This window comes from Physeter macrocephalus, chromosome 19 (assembly GCF_002837175.3).
Source record: "Physeter macrocephalus isolate SW-GA chromosome 19, ASM283717v5, whole genome shotgun sequence".
NCBI classification, from domain to species: domain Eukaryota; kingdom Metazoa; phylum Chordata; class Mammalia; order Artiodactyla; family Physeteridae; genus Physeter; species Physeter macrocephalus.
The window spans coordinates 69,286,899-69,313,408 of NC_041232.1; positions in this window are offsets into that span (position 1 = coordinate 69,286,899).

Here is a 26,510-nt window from a genome sequence, read left to right on the forward strand (position 1 = left end):
AAAAAAAAAAAAAAAAAAAAAAAGAGACCTTAGAGTGATAAAGAAAACCTGCCCTTAAACATATTACAGTCAAATAGTATCAAAGAAACAAGAGAAAGTTCTAAAAGGGCAGATCACATTCAGAGGAACGAGATTAGATTGACATCATATTAAAAAAATAACAATGTAAGAAATAGTGGTATTTTTTAAATATTTAAGAAAAACAATTTAGAATCTAGGATTTTGTCATTTAAATGTGGGAGCTGGATAAAAATATTCTGTCATGCATAAGACCTCAGAAGGTTTCCCACTCAAAGATTCTCATTGAAAAGAGTTTTACATGATTCACTTAAAAAAACGAAGAGGCAAATTTAGGAGAAGTTGCAATAAATATATGAAGTAAAGATGATTTAATACCTTGGTAGCTTTTTTGTTGTTGTCTTTAAAAAGTTACTAACATGGGGCTTCCCTGGTGGTGCAGTGGTTGAGAGTCCGCCTGCCATTGCAGGGGACACGGGTTCGTGCCCCGGTCCGGGAAGATCCCACATGCCGCGGAGCGGCTGGGCCCGTGAGCCATGGCTGCTGAGCCTGCGCGTCCGGAGCCTGTGCTCCGCAACGGGAGAGGCCACAACAGTGAGAGGCCCGCGTACCACAAAAAAAAAAAAAAAAAAAAAAAGTTACTAACATGAAAAAAATAAAATAGTTTATGCATAATAATCTGAAAAGTATGGAAGTCTGAATAATATCAACAAAATGAGGGTTGAAGGGAAAGTGAGGTATTTGTGTTCAAGATGTTTTATTAGGAGGTAAATATAGATACCCAATTAAAAAACAAATCATAGAATGAATTTTTTAAAAAGACATAGAAAAATTAGGTAGGTAAAAAATGTTCAAAAATCTATAATTATAATAAATATAAAAGGACAAAAAGACAAATGTTGACAGATTGGAAAAAAACTCGGAATTATGCTGTTTCCAATGGACAAACTTCAGGCATCATGATATAACAAGACTGAAGGTAAAAAGATAAAAAAAAACAAAGCAGGGGAATACTAATGAAAAAACATTGTATATCTAATTAAATAGACTTTAAGATGCCCCCTTCCAAAGAAGAGCATCATTAGGGATGAAAATAATGATAAATCATGAAACGACTTCAAAATATATAAAACAAAATTGAAAGAGATACCCCAGTCCTGGTTCTGGGATGATGTCAGAGGCAATGTAAGTAAGGAGCCTAGTTTTCTATTTCTCTTGGGCAGTAATTAGATGTCCTTCCTTCATGCCAGTGAAGACCATGTGGGGAACCCAGACTTCTACACCCATGTGGCAGTAACAAGGTGCCCTCCTTTTCCTCACTAGGATGGTATTAGGGAAGGCCTAGTAGAGAGTTAGGACTTTTGCCACCACACATTGGTAATGAGGCCATCCTCCATCCCCCATCATGGTGTGGTGGAGGTAACCAGAGAGGTGATAATGAGGCACTCCTACCCCTCCCTCCCATGGACTTATCAATGGAGGTCTACTGGGGAGCTAGACTCCCCTCCTTTGCCAGGCGATAATGAAGAGCCCCACCCCTTAGGTGTCAACAGACTCTTAAGAGAAACCTAGACTTCTACCCCCACCTGGTGCTAACAAGGCATCCCTCCCCTTCCTTTGCTGGAGTGATGTTAGTAGATGCCAGATGAAACAGAAGTTTAAGTAGGATCAAGAGTACCATAACCTAATGCCCAAAATGAACTGAAAAATCACTCATTATATCAAGAATCAGGGAGATCTCACACTGATTAAAAAAAGGCAATCAACTGATGCCAACACTGAGGTGACAGAGCTGTTAGAGTTACCCAAGAAAAATTTTAAAGCAGCCATAATAAAAATGCTTCAATGGGCAATTTTGAACTAACTTGAAACTAATAAGAAAATATAAAGTCTCAGCAAAGAAATATACAATATAAAGAAGAACTAAATGAAAATGCCAGAACTGCAAAATGCAATAACCAAAATAAAAACTCAGTGGATAGACTTACATGGATTAAAATGGAGGGACAGAGGAAAGCATCAGTGAATTGGAAGATAGAGCCCTAGGAGTTATCCAATCTGAACATCACAGAGAAGACAATCTGAGAGAGAGACAGACAGAGACAGAGAAAGAGAGAGAGAAAAGAAAACAGCCTCGGGGACTTATGTGACAATAACAAAAGATCTAGCATTTGTGTCATCAGAGTCCTGGAAAGAGAAGAGAAAGCGGGTAGGGCTGAAAAGAACTCAAAGAAATAATGGCTGAGAACTCTAAGTTTGCATAAAACATAAACCTACAGATTTAATAGGCTGAGCAAAATCCAAAGAAGATAAACCCAAAGAAGTCTACACCAAGACACATCATAGCCAAACTTCTGAAAGCTAAAGATAAAGGAAAAATCTTGAAAGCAGCAAGAGAAATGAGGACTTCATTATAGGAGAAAGCAATTGTCATGACAGTGGATACATTAGGAAAAAAAAATCCAATATTGATGAGCTAAGCTCCAACTGCAGTGGCCTAGAGAAAGAAGAGCAAAATAAATCCAACGAAGAAGGAAGGAAATAAAAAGAGCAGAAATCAATGAAACTGAAAACAAAAAACAATAGAGAAAATCAGTGAAATAAAGAGCTAGTTTTTTGAAAAGAACGGTAAAATTGGCAAACCTCTAGCAAGACTGGCAAAGAAAAAAGAGAGGACACAAATTACTAGTACCAGGAATAAAACAGGGAATGTTACTGTAGGCCCTACTGATACCAAAAGGGTAGTAAGGGAATACTACCAACGACTCTACACACATACTTTTTTTTTTTTTGCGGTACGTGGGCCTCTCACTGTCGTGGCCTCTCCCGTTGCGGAGCACAGGCTCCGGACGCGCAGGCTCAGCGGCCATGGCTCATGGGCCCAGCCGCTCCGCGGCATGCGGGATCTTCCCAGACCAGGGCACGAACCCGTGTCCCCTGCATCGGCAGGCGGACTCTCAACCACTGCGCCACCAGGGAAGTCCCTACACACATACTTTTAACAACTTAGATGAAATGAACAAATTTTTCAAAACACACAAGCTACTATAACTCACCCAATAAGAGAGAGATAATTTGAATAGCCCTATAAATATTAAGTAAATTGAATTTGTAATTAAAAGACTCCCCAAAAAGAAATCTCCAGGATCAGATGGTTTTATAGAATTCTACCATACATTAAAGGAGGAAGTAACTCAAAATTTACACAATCTCTTCCAAAAAATAAAAGAGGAGGGGACACTTCCCAACTTATTTTAAGATGCTAGTATTACTCTGATATCAAACCAGAAAAAAAAAAACAGTTCAAACAAAGAAAATTACAGACCAGTATCTCTCATGAATATAGATACAAAAATACTTAACAAGATATTAACAAATAGAATTGAGAAATAAATAATTATATACCATGATCAAGTATTCATTCCAAGGATGTAAGGCAGATTCAATATTTGAAATGAGACAAGGATGCCCACTATCACTATGTCTGTTCAACATTTTATTGGAGGTCCTAGCCAGTGAAATAAAACAAGAACAACAAAAAATGAGATGCTTAAGAATTGGAAAAAGAGAAAGTAAAATTTTAATTATTTGCAGAAATATGATTGCTAACAGAAAACACAAAGCAATTTATAAATTATTAGAAATAATCGGAGAGTTTAGCAAGATAATAAAGTCAGTTGCATTTCTATAAACACACAGCAAACAACTGAAAGTTAATTAAAGACAAGATGCCATTGTAATATGGTCAGAGAATATCACATATCTAGAAATGAATCTAACAAAACATGAGCAAGACCTCTACAGGAAATTATAAATCCTCATTAAGAGATATTAAAGCAAACAAACATAAATGAAGAGATATATCATGTTTATCAGTAGGAAGAGCTATTATTGTAAAGATGATATATTCTCCATATTGATCCTATAAATTCAGTGCAAGTTCAGTAAAGTCCTAAAATGGATTTTCATGAAAATTAATAAAATCTTCCTAAAATTTATATGAAAGAATAAAAAGTCAAAAACAGCCATGCAACTCCTGCCAAAGGGGGGGAGAGGAGATATGACCTATCAGATATCAGGACTTATTATAAAGTTATAGTAATTAAGACACTGTGGTAGCAATGGTATACCTCAGTCAACCAATAGAATAGAACAGATGTGCAGATACACCTAAGACTGTACACAAATTTGGAATTTGATAGACATGGCAAATGAGATAAGTGGAGAAAGACAGGGTCATCCAATAAATGGAACTGGAAAAATAGTTACTTGTTTGCCAAGAAGATACCTAATACCAAAGTGGTTCCTAATGAATTAAGAACTTAAATTTAAACATTTGAAGCCTTAGAAGAAAAAAATTAATTGAACATCTTTTACACCTTAAGCTAAGACAAGATTTCTTCAACAGTACAGAAAAATTGATTATAAAAGGAAATATTAAATAGATTTGCACAAATTAGAGTTAAAAACTTTGGTTCATTAAATAAATCTTAAGAGATAATGAGCAGTAAACAATCACAGACTGGATGAAGATATTTGCAATACACAGAACAAATAAGGATTTAATATCAAGAATATGTAATTAAGCCTAAAATCAATAACGAACTGCGAAGAATTGATAGTAAAGTCGGCAAAAGACAGGAGCAGTCATTTTACAGATGAAAAAACACTTATGTACATTAAATATATGAAGAGATATTCAATATCATTCATCGTCAGGGAAATGAAAATATCTAGATCTTAATTAGATAACTCTTTATATCACTTTTATTGGCACGATAGAAAAATCTTACAGTACCAAGTGTTGGAGAGGATGTAATTCCACAGGGTTTGTTATTTTCCACTGGTGGGAGTGTGAATTGATTCAACTACTTTAGAAAACAGTCTGATATTTTTTCTTGAAGTTGAATATTTACATTCCTTAGGATCCAACAATTCCTCTGCTAGGTATTTATCCAAGAACAACTTTCGCACATGTACAAACAAAGACACATAGCGTGTTCTCCAAACAGCAAAAATCTGAAAATAACCCGAATGTCCATTAACAAGAAAGTGTATGAATATACTGTTATATTTACAGAGTGGAATATTTTAGTCAATCTGAATAAACTGTAGTGACATGCAACAGTATAGATGAATGTTAGCAATATGTTAAATGAAAAAGTAAAAACAATGAAAATAAAAATATGCTTTCAAGAATGTGTATTGTTTTGAATTTTGTACCACGAACATGTATATCTATTCAAAAAACAAGTCAAAAGTGAGCTGATCGGTATTGCTCTGTCTGATAGAAAATTGGATAGTACTGTAAAACATTTTATAAGAGCAGCATTTTGTTCTTTGAATCTTGGACATTGATATAATAGAGCACGTTAGTAGATAAAGATAAGGGAGCCTGCAAAGAAGAAAGGATTGAATATATGTCTATATACACACAATAATTGATGATAGGGCAAGTTCAAGGGTGTGAAAGGAAGAGACACAATCAAGACTCAAGAGAGAGTAGAGGTGGCCAGGTACAGAAATCAGAAGAGAGTTTCTGCAGAGTCTCTGGGAAATCTGTAAGCTCAAGTCTAAGAGTTTTCGATTCTATGATTGATTGATTTTCTTGGGTCTTTGGGGAATTATTAGAATGATGATTTTACTGTAATACTTTGAAATACTTAGTTGGTTACATTGGTGTTAATTGTATGTAGGCGTGCTTTGAAGCATTTCAGAACTGAGGTGAAATGATTTTAATATTAAGTTTAATATTTTCAGTAGATCGACAAATAATTAAATTTTAAAAGGTTTTCTGGGTTTGTTGTAGTTTTCTCAAATAACCTACCGTAAGAAAATGAGCTTAATTGTTTTGATTTTTGGTTGTCATTTCTTGCTTAGTTTTGTTTTGATAGATTCTTTAACTTGACCTCTGCCAAAAGCATTTAAAGTGTGATCTCACTTTTGGTAAGAAGTTATCATTATGCCTATAGACACATGTAGATAGAATAAGTCAATTGTACACTCAAAATCATGTCAACAATTGTTCACAGGCTGTCCTCTTAGAACAGAAATTATGGTCACAGTAGAAGTAGAAAAGAATCTGTCTATTCTGTTCAGTGTTGCTCCAAACATTAGAGTATGGAGTTTAGTTGAGTTCAAGTTGCCTTCCAGAAGAGATGAAGTAAAATGGGAGGAGCAAGGGGGCTCTAGGCTGACTTTGCTCCCCCCAAGTACATTCCAAAGTCTGGATCCCCTTCCCATGGCCATTCCTTCTCATGTGAGCCAGATCCCCAGAGGAGCCTGGATTTTGCTACCTTGGTAAGCCTGGACAACATGCACAGTAGAACAATTTCATTGTCTTAACTTTCTGGCACCTAGGATCTGTCTCCTAGTGAAACTTGCTCTCAAGAAAGAAAGAAAAATTCTCTGGAGTCTAGGAAAATTTAAATTTAAGTAAGTTTAAATAATTTTTTCCTCCCCCACGTGTCTGTGCATTCTACTTGTAATTGTGGAATGCAAAGCTTACCTCCCAGATAAAGATATTCCAAGCAGCAGACAGCAGGCAGGAGGTGGGGGAAATTTGGCAGGAAGACGGGTTGGGGCATAGGAACTTCTATTGGGTCCCATAAGATGATATCATGTGTGTGATGCCACGGATGTCTGGACCTGCCCTAATTTAGGCTCCAGACGCCTACCTCTGAGACAGAACTTTTTTGGGGGGATGGAAGGGCAGAAAGTGATCCATGCAGTCCTTTCTCAGCTTTCAGAATTAAATCTAATTAGCCAAAATAAGAATTCTATAAGCAGCTTAAAGCCAAATGGGAAATCCACACACAGTGGAAAGCTAGATTAGATGAATACGAAAGATTAAAGAGAAATAGTGATGTGGGATAAAAATGGCAAAACCAGAAGATTTTACACTTAAGCTGAAAGATGCAATAAAAATAAGAAAAGGGTAAAGGCAAATATCCTTTAAGCAGATTCAAGTCAAGCAAAACACTCAATCAGATGGTTGGCAGGGGAAGATAGAGAGAGCGGTAGAAGAATGTTTTCATACACTAGATGCAGATGAATATACAAACCCTGATCATTTCAGAGTAGGAAAGAACTGACCAAAGAAATCTCAGCATCACTATCTTTCTGAGCATTTGTTGCTTATACAGAATTTTTAAAATTATATTAAAAAAATTTTTTTGAAGTATAGTATAGAGAATTTTTATCATGAGAGTTAAAGACCAACATAATAGTTAAATTTTAAATGGTATTGTTGTGTAAATACAATTTATATAAAATTAAAACATTCCATTTAAACTGATACTGACTAATACTGCCATAGTTCACATTTCCCCTAAAGGCCTTCCATGGCTGGAGATGGCAAATAAATATAATGTAATAATGTACCAATGTAGGAGAATGAGTTGCATCATGTTCAATATCATGTTTATAATCATCTCTCTTCTCTCTCTCTGTATATATGTGTGAGAGTGTGTGCAAATACATTTTTACATCTCTGCTATATCATATATTGCAAACACACACACACGAGAGAAAGAAGACAGTAGGGCGAGTCATTAGTGATACCAAAAGTTGGCAATAAAATTCTGTCATTCAGAAAGCTCAGAAGATGGGCAAGGCCTTGAATTGCCTTTAAGAGATGACTGAAATAAAATTTAACTGTAGTCTGGTTTGACTACAGATCACCAAATAGATCTGTAGTGATGCCTATGCAAGGGTCTAAGAAATACACCTACCAGCTCACACATGCCGTTGTTTACCTGGAACTGCCAGCTTAGATGGATGGACACAGGACTCCCTTTAAACAAATACACCATTTCCCTTCTCTTCTTGTGTCCTATCCTGAATACTGGGATTCCCAGTCACGTCCCTCCTGCCCCAAACTTGCCAAGCCTGGCTCCTCACACACATGCCTTCGCCTTATGCCAAGAGCTGGTAGAGGGCAAGATCCATAGTAGTTACACGACGTGGTCAAAGAGAAACAGCAGCTCCCAGCAGGCACCCTTCCCTCCAGCCCATCTCCTCAGCTCTGCTGCCATTTTCCTAGTCCAGCGCTGGTCCCATGTGCACCTTTGCTGGTTCCTGCATCAACCAGAGGAGAGTCATTGAGTTTTGTTGTTCTTCTGAGATGTGGGAGAATCTCCTTCTAGCCCTGTGTGCTCAGCTTTACTGTATATATGTGCTGTCTTTCTACCCTGCATGGATCTAAGTGCAAAGAGAAAGAGCAGGACAGACAAAGCATTGATAGCCATGTTCACCCTTGGAATCGGTCAGGGCTCAGTGCAGGGAGCAGGAACTGATCCACCAGAGGAAGAGCTACTTCTCAGGTCACCACTAGTACTGGATTGGAAGCAAGAAGCTACCTCTTCAACTGCCTCTCATCCCTAGGGGCCTAGGGATTGGATCCCCAAAGTAGTGGTGTAGAAATTCGGAAGTTCAGTACTACTGACTGTTTTCTTGCTCCCAAGTTTTTACTCTTCTGACTCCCCTGTCTATGGCTTTTTGACTCTGGGCATGTTCCCTGGGATGAGCATATTTCTTCACCGCACTGGCATCAGGCTTGGCCATTGATTTCTTCTAGTCAATGGAATGTGAATGGAAGTGACACATATGCCCCATCCAGGCAGTAGTGTTATGAGACATTGTCTGGTCTGCCTCTCTCTCTGTATCCTCTGCCTTATGAACAGCAGGTCTGATGGGGGCTGTTCTTCAGCCTGAGTCTGGAAATGTAGACATGTAGAAGGGAACTGCAGATCTACAGCCAGCCTACAACTGACATGGGATGTAAACTAGAAATAGACCTCTATGGTTGTCAACCACTGAACATTTTGTATCATTACTGAGATTGTTTTTGGTACTTTGAAACTGGGTCCTGACTGAAACAAGTCCTTTTTAAATAAATAAATAAATACATTTATTTATTTTTGGCTGAGTTGGGTCTCTGTTGCTGCACGTGGGGTTTCTCCAGTTGTGGCGAGCCCCTCTTGGTCGCGGTGCATGGTCTTCTCATTGCAGTGGCTTCTCTTGTTGTGGAGCATGGGGTCTAAGTGTGCATGCTTCAGTAGTTGTGGCCCACAGGCTCAGTAGTTGTGGCGCATGGGCTTAGCTGCTCCGTGGCAATGTGGGATCTTCCCGGACCAGGGCTCCAACCCGTGTCCCCTGCGTTGGCAGGCTGATTCTTAACCACTGCGCTTCCAGGGAAGCCCTGAAACAAGACCTTTTTTAAAAATAAGTTTGGAGGAATAGTAGAAGTTTAGGAGTTATTTCAAAACATACTGTATTGCAAAAAAGGGAAAAATAAACACAGCTTTTGAGCGGGCCATTCGTTTAATGGTAAGTTTCAGAGTTTTTGGTAGCAGAATCTTTTGTTCAAATGGAAACCCTTGAAGACCAGGGGCAGTCTTCCATGAAGAGAATCGACCTTTATGCTGTCAATAGTCTGCTAAATAGTCAGATTCTACAATAGGAAGTGGACATTTGGAAGAGTGGTGATGAGAGAACTCCCCCTTTTCTCTGGGCCTAGACGCTAAGGAGTCTGGAGATACTCAAGGATATTGCCAGGTAACTGGGTATCAGTGGCCTCACTCCTGAAGGGAAATTAAGGTTCTGGAAGTGAGACAGATGACAACAGGGTCTGACTGTCTCTAGTGACTTCGGAGGCACAGTCTGCAGCCTGGGTAGATGAGAGAACACAAAAGACACCTCCCTCATTCCAAAACACTCTCTCTATCAGTGTTAATGAGCCTTGGAAGTGGGCTGAGGGTCTTTCATGAGACAGGTGGAGGTACTGAGTTGTCAAAATGCTGACATACAGGTATTTTGGCTAAGTTATGTCATCTGTACCTACAAGTTGATGAAGTTTGAGGATATGATAGATGGAATTATTGGTCCCAGTACTTCACCCCTCCCTTCACACCATCATGTAAACAGAGTAGTCCTTTCCACAAAAGAGGTAGTGTATTTCCATGCCATTTGAATGTGGGCTTCATCCCGTGACTTGCTTTGGCCAACGAGATGTTAGCACATGTGATATGGCAGGGGCTTGAAGTGTGCTTGAGGATGGGGCTTGTCCTGTTGCATTTCTGTCATCCTCCAAAGAAGGACATGCTCTGGCTGGCCTTCTGGTCTAAGGAGGAGAATGAGAAATGCGTGGTGTAGACCTACCCCAGCTCACTGACCGAACAGGAGATAAATGCTCTTGTCTGTGCCACTGAAGATTCGAGGTTGTTATGTGGCAATAGTTGATAATATTGGAGGATACTTGTGTTATAATACCAGTGTTCAGAGGATGCTTTAGGAACAGGAGGATGGGGATAGCGAGAGGAAGTGCTTCTTTTTCTCAGTAGACTGAAAGGAAGACATCCTTGTGGGGAGGTACGGGTGGTTAGAGTGGAGAAGGAAGAAGACGGGCCATCTCTGTGGTTCCCTGAAGGAGAGAAAGGTTGAAATTCCCCAAGCGTTATACCCCTTGGGGTCTAGAGCCTCCATGGATGACGTTCCTTCACCGTAATTTTAAGTGGTTGAACTCAAGTAAAATTGAACAAAAATGCAGACTTGAAGGAAAAAAAGATCAAAGGCTGACAAAAAGTGGACAACAGTTTTAACTGCTTCACTATTATATCTTTAGGCTGGAAAACAAAAGCTTGTAGGCAGATTGCAACCTGGGAGAGGTACCTCAAATCCCCCCAACCCCTAAGTCCCCACATTTCCAAGTATCTGATAACTCATCCAGGTGCAAAAACCATTTGCTACCTTGCTCTTCAACTGTTCTCTTTCAGGCAGACTGGGCAATCATACTAACCACAATGGGAGTTAGACTATATCAGGATATATGTATTAGGAGTAGTGAGGGGAATTCCCTGGCCATCCAGTGATTAGGACTCTGTGCTTCCCCTGCAGGGGGCATGGGTTTGATCCCTGGTCCGGGAACTAAGATCCCGCAAGCCACAAGACATAGCCAAAAAAAAGGACTAGTGAGAATAGGGGAAAGACACTTTTCTTTTCTATGGTGTGGCACTCTTTGATTTTTCTCATTAGAGAGAAAAGTCCCCATTAGACCCACAAAACTGATAGACTTTGGTTAATGTGACGATCACAACAGGTGGACGGTATAGGGAGACCTCTCTACTGCTCCCTGACTGAAGCTAAAGCAGCTGAAAGCAAACAAAAGGAGAGATGTGAAGAAAGTGACACTCCAGTGGGAGATCCAGGAAACAAAAATAATTTGGACAATTTGTCAGTGTTTTGAAAGCAGATGCCATTGTTGTGGAAAAAGACATGAGTTTATCCTTTATCTCTCCAAGTGAGTTAGTCACAATTAATATTATGTATAAAGATACTGCATGGCCATATTAGACAATGGACATTTTAATTTGAAAAACATTTTGTTTAAAACGTTTTCTGATACATTTCTTTCAAAGTATGATTCTTCAATAAAATAAATTATGTGGTTGATATTCCAAATTGCTTGAGCAAGAAAAGGAAATAGAAGTCTTGAGATAATGAGATTTTTTGAAGGCAGATACAACAGAATTAGTACATTTAAATGTACAAGTTTACAACCTGACTCAAAATATTAATTACATTTCTCTTTTAGAAATGCTTTCGGAGCTTGCAGCTCACTAATGCTAATATCCTCAGTGATGTTCCATGTTTATTTTTAAGGGTTCCTTTTATTTCTGAAAATAACTATAAGTTATTTTGAGCCAAACTTTTGGGTAACCCAAAATAAAAGCTTTTAGGCTGAATTTCCTCATATGTTTAACACGCTGGCTCAGATGCATCAGCGACTACTCTTAGGGAGATAAAACTTCATATCTTGACATATTTGATAGACTGAAATTAGCCTCACTTTGTAATTAGACCTTGTACCTGAATCAGAGGAGGTCAGTGACCACTCATGCATCTTTTCACTTTTTGGCTTTGCTTTTTCTTCTTCGAGTTAAATTAAATACCTTGTCACTCACATTATCTCTGCAAAGGAAGCTAGCGATTATAACAGAAGGTGGAAGGAGAGTAAGTTGATCACATCTAGTTTGGGAGATAAAAGAAAGAAGCTAGCAGTGTGTGGCCAGGAGACTTGAAAAGTTAACCTTGCAGTAGGCTTGCCTCTAAATGATCCACAGACAGCTAATTGTCCGAGGGAATAGTAAATGAATGCTTGTGCTGCACAAGAATTCACGTCTGAGGAGAGAATGTCAGTGTGTTGGGTGGGATCAGGCAGGTGGAAACAGGCCAGAGCAGACAAACCACATGGGAACGGGGAGGCGTATGAGAAGTGTAGGATTCTTCACCCCACAAATAGGCTGACCTCTAGCCTGGGGCTCAGGACAGGGCTCAGACCTAGAGGAAAGCCGGCCTATGGTTGGGGAAACCAAAATGGAAGAGTCCTGTAGATTGGGACAGCAAGGCCAGGGAAGAGGAAGGTTTGCCTCAAGGCCCAGGACTCAGCCAGGTTCATCGGATCCTAGGTCTTTGGCAGCTGAAGTACTTTCAGATTCATCCGTCAGACATTTTGGTTTTTGAGTTCTCATTATATGCTCAACATTGTGTTAATTACTGGGGATACAAAAATTAGTAAGACCCAGCCTCAAAGGAGACAGCTGAGTAACTACTAACTAGACAACTCCAATTCAGTGTTTTGTTAGAAGAGTAGAGCAGGGCATCTGACTCAGGCTGGGCATGGACAGTGAGGGTGAGGAAAGAAATTCCTGAATTGATGGCAGCCAACCTGAGTCCTAAAATACTGAATAGATGTCATCCAGGAAAAGAAGTTGGGGAGAGGCATTCTAGACAGAGGAGGTGCCCTGTGCCAAGAAAGGAAGGTGTGGGAATGTGGTGAACTCTGGGAATTAAATGCAAATAGCTGAGCACCGCTAGAGTGGAATGGCGTGGCAGTGGTGATGACCATCACTGAGGAATGGATGCTACTCTGAGGGGCTGGGAACTTTTCTGCAGTCCCAGTGGCCTGGCCTCAGGCTCCCAGTGCACTCCTGTGATCGTTAACTTATGTGTTAACTTCACTAGGCCAAGAGGTGACCAGACATTTGGTCAAACATTATTCTGGGTGTGTGTGTGAGGGTGTTTCCGGATGAGCTTAACATTTGAATCAGTGGACTGAATATAACAGATTGCCCTCCCTAAAGGAGGGGAGGTGGGCCTCATCCCATTGAAAACTCAAATAGAACAAAAAAAGACCGAGCAGAGGAAACTCCTTCTCCCCTACTGCCTTGAGCTGGGACATCAGTCTTTTCCTGTCTTTGGACTGGAACTGGAAAATTGACTCTTCCTAGGTCTTGACCCTCCCTACTGGCTTTTGGGTTGGAACTCACACCATGGGCTCTCCTGGGTCCCCAGCTTGCCAACCACAGATCTTGGAACTTCTCAGACTCCACAGTCATGTGAGCCAATTCCTTATGAAGAGCTTCCTCTCTCCCTCCCTCCCTCCTTCCCACCTTCCCTCCCTCCCTCCCTCCTTCCCTCCTTCCCTCCCTCCCTCCCTCCCTCCCTCCTTCCCTCCCTATAGGGCTAAAGTCAAATATGAAAAATTTATTAATAGCTTTTTGATGCAGAAAGATGTACAATAATTTTATAATCTACTTCTTAATAAATACATGTGGATTCCACTCTTCCCTAATCTTTAAGTAAATGGTCATTACAGGGAGGCATGGCATATTTTTACTTCAGTTTTTAAATTCTCCCCAGACGGTATATTGTATCTCAATTGCAGAGACATAACATAATAGCTGATATCATGCCCACAACACCCATATAAAGTGTTTCCAGAGAGAGTATTTGGAGTGACTGGTGTCCTCTTTGTATACTATCTTTATTCACCATATTGAATCCATTCTAGATTTTACTTCCAGATCATCCACGTCCACTGCCACTGTCCTTATTCTGGCCTTCATTCCCTCACCTAAATTTAAAGCCTATTTACCAAACTTGTATCTGTGTTCTGTCATAAGATATAACACATCCAGGGCACGGCCATCGCCTCCATGCCTGAATTCCTGGCTGGAGCTCAGATTTCCCTCCCTCCCTTCCTCCCTTCCTCCCTCCCTCCCTTCCTTCCTTTTTTCTTTCTTTCCTATTGGTTCAGTTTCACTGGAGAACTCTAGTACCATCTCTCTGGCTACGATTGGCCCAGCATGATGAAACTGAACTTTCAGGCATAGGGCATAAGTGATTTCAACTGATAGAGAGTAGATAAGCCTGAGAATGGCATTTGGTTTTCATCTTAGGAACTATTATGTTAAGAATAATATAATCCTAAGCTATGTCCCTGAAGATTTCCCTTTAAGCAAAAAGTTTATGTGCAATGGCTTCTTTTACTTGTTGAGAGATTTACAAAATTGAGTATATCCAAAACATAGATGCTACTTAATGAAATATCGAAATTTCTATGATGGTTTTGTACTAGTTCCATTGTATTGCAACAGTAGTTTATTAAATAAACTTTAAGGTTAAAATTTTGCCATATGGAAAAAGTTTATTTCATCTTTTTTATGTTGAGACAGTCGGACTAGTGTTAATAAAATATTCCACGTGCATTTTGTAATTAGTTGCTCTTTCACAGATTTTTTAGCAATACAATCAGGAGAAGCCAGTTAAGTTTGAAGGAGACTTGCCAAGGTCATTTCCAAGTTTATGTGCTCCTGGGTTGGGAATTGAGACTAGATGTTTCATTGGGGAAGTGCTTTGTCTCTATGACAGCATGGCTGTTGTTCTGTATATTAAGAAGGCTTATGTACTCTGATAACATTTTAATAACAAACCATTCTGAATATTTCTAGAAGGTTATTTTTCCAAAGAAATGTCTAAATTATGTACTAACTTGTTACTTTGCCAGCTTTTCAATTTTATGTCATTAAACAAATAAATGCAGGCAACAGCAGCAAATTACAGCAGCATAAAACTCCTTTGTAACACCACATTCTATAAAGCTGAATGGAGAATGCGGTAGAATGGGGTACACTAGATAAGGCATAGTAAATAGTAAGTATATTGAGTATGTTGAAACTTGCTTGGAAAATTAGAGTGATTCCCAAATAGAGCATTTTAATGTGCAAATTTTCCAAATCATAAAATATAAAACAAAAAAACAACCACCACAACAACACTAAAACCCCTCACAGCTAAAATATTACCTAGAAACAGTTTAACAGATTTTTAAATAAGCCTTCTTGGTGATGCTTTGCCAAAGGAATGGGATCTCTCTTCCTTCTGTTGTAGAATTTTTTTCCGAGTGGCAGATCTGTGTGTTTCTTGCTGACCTTCCATGGCCTCCTAATCACTAATATCAACAGGAGGTAGGATTCTAGAGGACTCTCTCTGGACAAGCTGATGTAATGAGAGAAGTTTAAGTTATAATCGGGGTAATTGCTTGAAAACGTAAATGACATACAGAAAGCTCACTACCTCATTTCATAAGTTTAGTACAAATGTTTCCTTTAATATTGTGGAAGGCGATGCTGGTTCTAACACAATTCCTCATCAGTAATTTTATTTGGGCTGGCAATATGATATTGTTCTGATCAGTAGAAGAAAGCAAGGATGGGGTGGAGGGGGATCAGTTTTCAGTAGGTAGCCTTTTACCTGATCCCCCTATTTTCATCAAAATTCTTTAGCCCATGTACTTGGGTCTGCCAGATGTTCCTAAGTCCAGAAGCTTTTGGTTATAGTGAAGACTGGGGGCTATGGCAGAGGAGCAGTTTTCCAAACCATGGTGGTTGTGATGGAAAAGGATGGAAAAGATCCAGGATTGAAAGTGTTCCTTAGTACAACTTAGAACCCCTCATGTTTTCAACACCTCCAACCCTCAGTTTTTCTGGAGTTTTGTGGCACTAATTGGCTTACTTCTTTTTGCTTTCCACTCCAGCAGGTACCTAGTTTTTAACCTTTTCCTCTCTGCTAAGTCAGTTAATACTTAGGTATTGTTTTCATGCTTCCAGCACATTATTGACATCTCTTGGGCTGCTGTCAGAACTCTTCTTGGTTGATGCCTTCATAATTTTTCTTTTTTAAAAAAAATCCTTTCCTATCATTTTAGTGGAATTTTGGAGGGAGCAGAAAGAAGTGTGGATGTTCAATTCCCTATGTTTAGAAATCCCTAAGCATTTTTTATTTCAAGGCAGTACTATGATTATTCTCTTTTTCTTTGTATATTGGAAGCCTCCAGGGATCAGGACAGTACTAGAATGTGTTTTTCATTGACGTAGAATGCAGTTGCTACCACTCATTCATGGAAAAACTCTCAGTACACTAGGAATAGAGGGGAACTTTCTGAACTTGATGAAGACTGTCTACAAAAACCTATAGCTAACATCGCACTCAATGGTAAGAAACTCAAAGCTTTCCCACTAAGAGCAGGTACAAGGTAAGGATGTCCCCTCTCACCAGTCTTTTTCAACATTATACTGAAAGTCCTACTAATGCAATAAAGCAAGAAAAGAAAAGAAAAAGTATACAGATAAACAGATCAGGAAGGAATACATAAAACTGTCTTTGTTCACAGATGACATGATCGCCTGTGTAAATCTGAGAGAATCAACACACACACACACACACACACACACACACACATACACACAAAACCTCCTAGAACTAAAAAGTGATTATATGAAGACTGAAAGATATAAGGTTAATTAAAAAAAGTTAGTCACTGTCCTATATACCAGAAATGAACAAATGGAATTTGAGTTTAAAAACACAATACCATTTACATTAGCATCCCCCTGAATGAAACACTTAGGTGTAAGTCTAACAAAATATGTGTAAGATCTGTATGAGGAAAACTGCAAAACTCTTATGACTGAAATCAAAAAGAACTAAATAAATTGAGAGGTAGTCCATGGTCATGGATAGGAAGACTCAATATTGTCAAGATGTCAGTTCTTCCCAACTTGATCTGTAGATTCAGTGCAATCTTATTCAAAATCCCAGCAAGTTAGTTTGACAAATTGATCCTGAGGTTTATATGGAGAGACAAAGGACTCAGAATAGCCAACTCAATATTGAAGGAGAAGAGCAAAGTTGGAGGACTGATGCTTTCTGCCTTCAAGAATTACTATAGAGCTACAGTAATCAAGACAGTATAGTACTGAGGAAGAAATAGACAAATAGATCAATGGAACAGAGTAGATAGCCCAGAAATAGACCCTCATAAACACAGCAAACTGATCCTTGGCAAAGGAACAAAGGCGGTATATGGAGTAAAGATAGTCTCTTCAACAAATAGCACTGGAACAACAGGACATCCACTTGCAAAGAAATGAATCTAGACCCAAACCATAAACCCTTCACAAAAGTTAACTAAAAATGGATCATAGACCTAAATGTAAAATGCAAAACTATAAAATTTTTAGAAGAGAACATAGGAGAAAAGCTAGATAACTTTGGATATGATGATGCCTTTTTAGGTACAACAACAAAGACATCATCCATGAAAGACATAGTTGATAAGCAAGGCTTCATTAAAATTAAAAAGTTCTGCTCCACGAATGACACTGTCAAAAGAATGAGAAGACAAGCCACAGACTGGGAGAAAAATATGTGCAAAAGTCACATCAGATAAGGGGCTGTTATCCAAAATATACAGAGAACTCTTAAAACTCAACAATAAGAAAATGAACAACCTGATTAAAAAATGGGCCAGTGACCTTAACAGATAGCTCACCAAAGAAGATATACAGATGGCAAATAAGTAAATGAAAAGATGTTTCACATCATATGTCATCAGAGAAATACAAATGAAAACAACGAGATACCACTACACACCTTTTGAATGGCCCAAATCGAAACACTGATAGCATCAAATGCTGGTGAGAATGTGGAGCAACAGGAACTCTCATCTGTTGCTCGTGGGACTGCAAAAGGTACAGCAATGTGGAAGACAGTCTGGTGGGTTTTTCCAAAGCTAAACATACACTGTACAATCCAGCAATCTCACTCCTTGGTATTTACCCAAAGGGAGTTGAAAACTTATGTCCACGTGAAAACCTGCACATGGATATTTATAGCAGCTCTATTCATAATTGTCAAAATTTGGAAGCATCCAAGATGTCCCTCCATAGGTGAATAGATACATAAACTGTGATACATCCGGACAATGGAATATTATTCAGCACTAAAAAGAAATGAGCTATCAAGCCATGATAAGACATGGAGGAACGTTAAATGCCTGAGTACTAAGTGAAAGGAGTCAATCTGAAAAGGCTACTGTACTGTATGATTCCATACTGTACTGTATGATTCCAACTATATGACATTCTGGAAAAGGCAAAAATCTGGAGACAATAAAAAAATCAGTTATTACTAGTGGTGAGGGTGGGAAGAGGTGGGGATGAGTAAGTAGAGCACAGAGAATTTTTAGGGCAGTAAAAACACTCTGTATGGTATAACGATGGGTATATGTCATTAGACATTTGTCCAAACCCATAGCGTGTACAACACCAACAGTGAAAATTATGGCCTTTGCGTGATTACGGTGTGTCAATGTCGGTTCATCCTTGGGAACAAATGTACCATTCTGGTTCTTGATGATGGGAGAGGCTATGCATGTTTGGAGTAGGGGGTGTATGGGAAAACTCTGTACCTTCTTCTCAATTTTGTTGTGAACTTAAACCACTCTAATAGAGTTGTCTTTTTTTAAAAACCGCAATTGCTTGGGCATGATCGGCAGAAAATTGGGATAGGCCCTCAGAAGGCTATTTACATGATGTTTTGAGGGTCCTCAAAGTGAGAGAGGTGTCATACAAAGGGCAAAATGAGCTCAGGAGACAAAATTGGCCCAGTAATAAGGACTTAGATGTTGGAGTAGGGAGCTTCTACATAAGTCAGAGTCTATATTTTGAATTTGTTTTCTAGCCCAGCCTTCATGGAATCTTGTGTGATTCTAACTGGGAGAAGAATAGCTAGAAGCCCAGATTGAAAGAGTTAAACTCTGCGAGATATTAGGATATCAGAAGTACTGCTTTGGGACTACCACCAGCCTGGTTCAGTAAGGAACCCAACATGTTCTCCCAACGTGACCATTAGACTAGTAACACACTAGTGGTTACTAGTCTAGTGGCCTAGAATTCTAGACTAAACTTTGAGAGCACAGACCGTGTATCCTTTGTTTTCTGCTGTGTCCCCAGAATCTAGCGCGGTACTGGAGAATCAATAAATACTAGTTGAATGACTGCCTGGTTGTCGGAAGTTTTAGCCTCAAGGTTTTTGCATTCACTCAATTCAGGTTACCATGAGAAGTACTGAGAGGGATGGCAGAAGCACAAGATTCCCATCCTCCAGAAGGAAAGTCCTGTAGGGAGACAAGATGTATATAATAATTATGTATTAAAGCTGGGTGTGGTAAAGGTTATGGGGTGGTCCCAGTAATATGGTGAAGGAATATTTATGCATTTCTAGATTTTGTTAGGTGAACATGGTGGGAGTGTTGCAGGGACCTGTGGGGCTTAGAACCCTGCAGTGTTATTGAGATGGATGGGAATGGCAGGGGATAAAGCAAGACCAAGACTACACCTTGGAAGTGTGATTGCATGGCTGGGCAAGAACCTCAGGGCCACATGTGAGTTCAAGGAACACAGTGGGAAGGGCATGGAATTTAGAATTAAAAGGTGGGTCTGGGTTTAAATTCTGATCCAGCCACTAAATGGCTGTGTGGGCTTCGTTTCATCCATGGGTCATGAAGACAAGATGAGAAGTAGGTGTGTGAAGTGCTTGGCACAAAGTAAATATTCAACAAGTGCTAGTAAAACGCAGGAGAAAAGCAGGAAATTGGGTTGGAAAGACTAGCTGAGGGCATGTTCTAGACAACCTTGCCTGTCAGGCCGAGGAATCTTAGACAGTGGGGAACTGTTGATAAGACGAGAACTGATGAAGATTTCAATGGTGGTGGCATGTAGGATGGTTTGTGGGAGTCAACTTTGGAGGGAAGATGATTACTTAAGTGATTATAATAAATTACCTGTGAGATCATGAGACCTGAACTATTTTGGTGAAACTGAGAATGGAAAGAAGGGACAGTTGCCCAGACACTGTAGCTGTAGTCAGGAAAACTTGGCAGGAGTCAGGATTCTTCCTAGACTTGCTTTTGTGCTGAGGCTGAGGCTGAGATTGAGAACAGGCCAGATGGAATCCTTGAGATCGCAGCTGAAACCACAACAAGCATTTCTCGCACAGCTCCTGTGTGCCAGGCACATGCCCGAGCCCCATCGGTGCTTGAGCCCGATGAATCCTCACAACAACCCAAGGATGTGGGCGCTAGGGTGACTCCCCTTTAACAGATGGAGACACTGAGTCTAACGGAGGCCAAGGATGTTGTCCTAAATCATCCCCTTAGTTAATGGCAGAGTCAGGGTTTAAATCCAGGCCAGCTTGATTTGAAAATCCTTGCTCTTCACCGTGACACTACCTCTAAGTGCGAAACCCAAACAACTACATTAGTAATTATACTTGCCTTGACTGATGACTGACCATGTGCTATATGCTTTATCATGTAGAGTCTAGGCTCTAAAGGTCACCCTTCCACGGGCTTCCCTGGTGGCACAGTGGCTAAGAATCCGCCTGCCAATACAGGGGATACCGGTTCGAGCCCTGGTCCGGGAAGATCCCACATGCCGCGGAGCAGCTAAGCCCGTGTGCCACAACTACTGAGCCTGTGCTCTAGAGCCCGCCAGCCACAACTACTGAAGCTCGCTCACCTAGAGCCCAAGCTCCATAACAAGAGACGCCACTGCAATGAGAAGCCCGTGCACCGCAACCAAGAGTAGCCCCCTCTCGCCGCAACTAGAGAAAGCCCGCGCGCAGCAATGAAGACCCAACACAGCCAACAGTAAAATTAAAAATAAGTAAATAAAGAAATTTATAAAGGTCACCCTTCCACTATTTCTAGCATTCACAATGATAAAGGATATACTTAAAACTACTGTTAGATGGCAGACAAAAACATTGATGTCTTAATGGGATACACAACACGCCACGAAGGGTAAATGGAGGCCTCCTAGCTTTTGTACCAAATCTAAGCTGCAAGACATACATGGTGGTTTGCCTTCAGAGAGAAATGACTTGGCCAAGCAGACTCAGTCTAGTGACTCAGGCCTGCACAGCTTGCGCAGACAGGAGGAACAGGGAGAGGTACAGCCTGGCCTCTGCTCCGCCAGCACTGGTGATGTGCCTCTGGAGTGGGTTTAGGGCAGCTTTGCTTTGTGTACAGGCCAAGCTGCGAATAAGCAAAGGAGGGAGCCGGCCCTCTTTTGGAAGCACATTCAGGACCTCTGTAAATGGGTTTGGCCCCAGAGATTGTTTCAGAGCCCACCAGCCAGGGCAATGAGAGGGAGACAGATTAAATGGCTTTATCCAGGATTTGTATCGATACCCAACCTACTGAGTGCCCTACCTCCTTCTAGAACTCAGGACTGGCTTCCTCTGTTGGGATCAGAGAGCCTCTCCTTCTCCCTTGGGAAGGGAGGATTTATTCCTGAAAACAATTGAAAGAGTGGATTCCTCCACCACCCCTCACCGCCATGTTGCAAGGACCCTTCTTTCTAGAAAGTTGAGAGAGGGACAAGAATTTCTCTAATGTGTTTATAGTGTCTATCCTTTCAACAGCCCTGCCAGGAAGACATTTTTATGATTATCTCCACTGACTTCATGGAGACATTAGAGCTCGGAGAATTTAAGCGATTTGCCCAAGACACAGGGAAATCAGTTTTAGAGCTGGAAACCCAGCCTGAGTGTGTATGGTTTACAGGCTCACACTCTTACCCCCGCCCCGTTTCCCTTCCGGTAACAGCTGCCGTGCGTGGAGCCAGACACTGTGATGGCTGCTTGGCCTGTATTAGCTCTAAACTTCACGACAACCCTGACACTATCATTCCCAGTTTACAGATGAGGAAACATTTTCATTGAGTATAACCAACTTACTGAAGAATCGGCCACTAATGAAGGATACAGGAAGAGTTTGAAAGTGAGGCTTTAATCACAGACCTTTGGATTTTCCACTTATTGATGTTTTGCTGTCCTTCATTGTCATTATAATAATGTTTTAGACATATTTAGAATATGCCTGATAGTACGTTATATGCACATGTGTGCGTATTTATTTATATAGTCCACTTTTAAATGATATTAACTTTTATTATGTGATTTTTTTAGTGGTTGTTTGAGCAAAATATAGACTACTTATTTTGCACAAACTGTTTAGAAAGGATTATAGCCTTCTACTTTGGTTTTATAAGCTCCATTCTGTGATCCATAGAATCATAATATTGGTTGGAGCTTTGGGAATGATACTGATATGTCCCCCTGACCCTGAGTGGAATGTATTCAAACTGATTCACACAACTGCCCCTTTCTGAGCAGATACAGGTAAAACTGTTGTACCAAAGAGACATCGTTTATGAATTAAAACCTGTTAGATGAAAGCAGCTACTCTGATATAGTCTGGTGCTTCAGCAATGCATCAGCAAGGATAGAGCCAAAGAACTAAAATAATCTTCGCAAATAAATGAAACCCTCGTATGCCTGGTACTCAGTTTTAACACCCAGTTCATCTACTGCCCAACTGATGAAGTCCCAATATATGGGCATATTGAGGTTCCTTAGAGTTGTTTTCCTTTATGCTTCACAGTTTTGTGTCATCACAGCCTTGTTCTAACCATAACTTTTTGATTCTCAAGGCATTTCCTTTGAGCAAGTGGGAATTACCATTTACTGAAGCTTAAGTTAACTGAAAATTAAATTAACTTTATATGAGGTAAAGTAACTTGTGCAAGGTAGCATAGAATAAGCGTAAGAAATCAGAGGTTTCTTGACATAGAAGGATAAAAATTTCTCCCTGGTATATTTTATTTTATATGGTATGTATGCTGAAAATTCTTTATTAACCTCAAGAAAATACATATTACATAAGGTAAAAAAAAATCATCCTTATCAAGTGGTATATTCCAAAGGGAAAATGCCAGAAAATGTAATTTCTTGTGATATCAGAAATTTTCTAGAAGACAATTCATTGACTGAAGCTGTTGTCTTTGTAAAATTATCATTACAGAGAGGATAACTTGTTGCCTTCCTTCCAAAGAATTCTTAGTAGAAATGAAGACTTTTTCTGTCACTTTCCTACTTACCCATATTCAATTTGCTTGTGGCAAAGACAAAGGTGACAAGCAAGGTCACTGGCGTCCAGGACAGGCTGGAGTTCATAATGAAGCGTTCATAGGGTAAAGTTTAATAAAGGATGATGGGACATGAACACCCACAGTCAGGCCTCTGCTTTCCCAGTTTTCCCTTCTAATGGCAGGACTCCTTTCCTTTCTGCCACGGCTGAGAATCTTTATCTCCTATTAGGGACAGAGAATTTGGCATGTTTTACAACTAGACTAAAACCCTCAGCGTAAATCAATGACCACATCCTGAACTATAAATCTGGAGCCTTCTGCAGATTAATGGCAGCCTTTCTGACAGAAGAAGGGAGACTCATAATATTGTACGGGTTTTAGGAGAGGGCAAGGCCAAGCACTAACTGGCCTGAGGTCTGTTACTGGTGCCATTGCCCTGGAGCAACTGTGGAACCTTGGGGAGTTCGCCTGAACCGTCTGCCCTTCATTTTCCTCACGTGTGTAAAGGTAAACTTAGGCTAACAATTTCTAAGGTCTCTTATTCCCAACAGATCTAGTATTCTAATTGTAAGCCCCTGAGTGGGGGATGTTCTAAGCAATTATGGGTTAAGATAACTTTAGTATAAAACAATACCAAGGCATCCGAATGCATGAGACGAATTGTATTTAGAATAGGAAGAGTTCTGTACTTAGCCAAGATTAAGTTAGTGGGGACTTGACTTACCATCATAAATGAAACAACTTAAAAACGAGATAAAATATATGAAGCAATCGTTTTTAAGACATTAGAAATCAGACAATAAGACATTTTCTAAAAAAGAAAAAAAAGAAATCAGGTAAAAGAGTGCTGAGAAAAAGGAGACAAATATAATTGCCTCCGCTTATTGCTTTGATATGGTCTCCAGGGCATGACGCTGGAAGGGGACCCAGGCAGAGGGTGACTGTCTCCCTGAGTTTGGTAGATGGAGCTGGGAGTCTGGGGAGGCCAGTGTCTTGGAGTTCACAGGACCGAATACAGGAGAGGAGAGAGCTGCAGAGAGAGAGAGAGGAAATTCTGGAGAGTTGCAGAAGGTCCTTCTTGAGTCTTCAGCTGAGTGCTGATTAATTCGTGCATGTGAGGAAACTAGGTGAGGGTGGGGAAAGAACTACTGGGTAAGAATAAAGGGAACAGGGACTTCCCTGGTGGCTTAGTGGCTAAGAATCTGCCCGCTAATGCAGGGGACACAGGTTCGAGCCCTGGTCCAGGAAGATCCCACATGCCGCGGAGCAACTAAACCTATGAGCCACAACTACTGAGCCCACATGCCACAACTACTGAAGCCTGAATGCCTAGAGCCAGTGCTGCGCAACAGAAGCCACCCTGCTCACGGCAACGAAGAGTGGCCCCCACTTGCTGCAACTAGAGAAAGCCCACGCGCAGCAATGAAGATCCAATGCAACCAAAAAAAAAAAAAAAAGAATAAAGGTAACAATCCTGAGAGCGCACACGCAGGGCTTAGTGTAGTTCCTGTTTCCCCAAACCAGAGTGGAAAACCTCATAATTCTTGGGACAATGGGTCAGTTTCAGGACAAAACCAGCCTTAGACTAAATGCTGCTCTGACTCCACCTAATGAAGCTTGAAAACAAGACCCCAAAGCACCAAACTTTTCAAGTAGCTTAACTGTATCTGAAAGAGCTTAAGAATTTTTATAGGAGTACAGAAAGATCCTGGATGCAACAAGATAAAATTCACAGTAAGTGGCAGCTAATAAAAATTATGAGGCACTCAAAGAAGCAAAGAAACCAAAAACCAAAACAAAAAACCCGACAACTCATAATGAGGAGAAAAATCAATCATTTTTCAATCAGAAATGACACAGATGATAGAATTAGCAGACAAGAACTTTAAAAACACTTATTGTAATTCTATTCCATATGTTTAAAAAGTGATAAGAGAGATTGAATTAAATAGAAACATGGAGAATGTTAAAAGAGTGGGGAGACTTCAAGTGTGCAGTATAAGTTTAATTGGGGAGGGGAGAAGATGAAAACTTTTTGGAAGAAATAATGGCTGGAAAATCCTAAGTTTGCTGAAAACCATAAACCCCTCAGATACGAGAAGCTCAACAAACCCCAAGCACAAGAAGCACAAAGAAATGACATCAAGTACAGCATAATCAAATTGCTTAAAACCAGTGACAACAAGAAAATATTCAAAGCAATCCAATAAAGACAAGTTATGTACAGAGAAAGATAGGAATTATAGTAGATTTCTCATCAGAAACAATGCATGACAACGAAGACAGTGGAATATATCTTTAACATACCAAAGGAAAAAAAACCTGTCAGCCTAGAATTCTAATAAATTGGGCTTTATCAAAACTAAGAACTTCTGCTGTCCAAAAGATACTGTTAGAAAATAAAAAGACAAGCCACAGAATGGGAGAAACTATTTATAAATTTCATGTCTGATAAAGGATTTGTATCCAGAATATATAATGTCAAGTGTCATTGGTAATAAATAATACAATTAAAAATGGCAAAAGATTTGAACAGATACTTCATCAAAGAGGATACAGAGTCTTATTATGCACATGAAAAGATATTCAGTCCCAATAGTCATTAGGGAAATGCAGATTAAAACCACATGAGATACACTATACAACTATTAAAGTGACTACTAAAAGTAAAAAGTCTGACCAAGTCAAATGTGGAGCAACTGGAGTTCTCATCCAGTGCTGGTGGGACTGTAAAATGGTGCAACCAGTATGGAAAACATTTTAGAAGTTTCTTTAAAAAGTTAAACACACATCCACCATATGATCCAGACATTCTACTCATAGATATTTACCCAAGAGACGTGACAAAGTCCTGCAAACACCTGTCTCTAGCGGCTTTATTTGTAATAACCCCAAACTGGAAACAACTCACATGTTCATCAATAGATGAACTGTAAACAAATTGTAGTATATACATATAATAGAAAACTACTTAGCAGTAAAAACAAATGTGCTCTTGATAGATGCTGCAATGTGGATGAGTCTCAATATAACGAAATTGTTATTCTCGTTTATCTCTTTCTGCATCCTAGTTTATTTTTTTAAAAAATATTTATTTGTTTATTTTATTTATTTTAGGCTGCATTGTATCTTAGCTGCAGCACACAGGCTCTTCATTATGGCGCCTGGGCTTCTCTCTAGTTGCCGTGTGTGGGCTTAGTTCCCCAGAAGGCAGATTCTTAACCACTGGACCACCAGAGAAGTCTCGAATCCTACTTTAGTGTCAGGCATAGTGCTGGTAAATTCTAGGATAAAATATTGCTCTGGGAACATGGGAAGGATTCTGTAGGAGAGAGAACGCTTCCTAGTAGGGACTCAGGGGATAAGAGAGGCAAC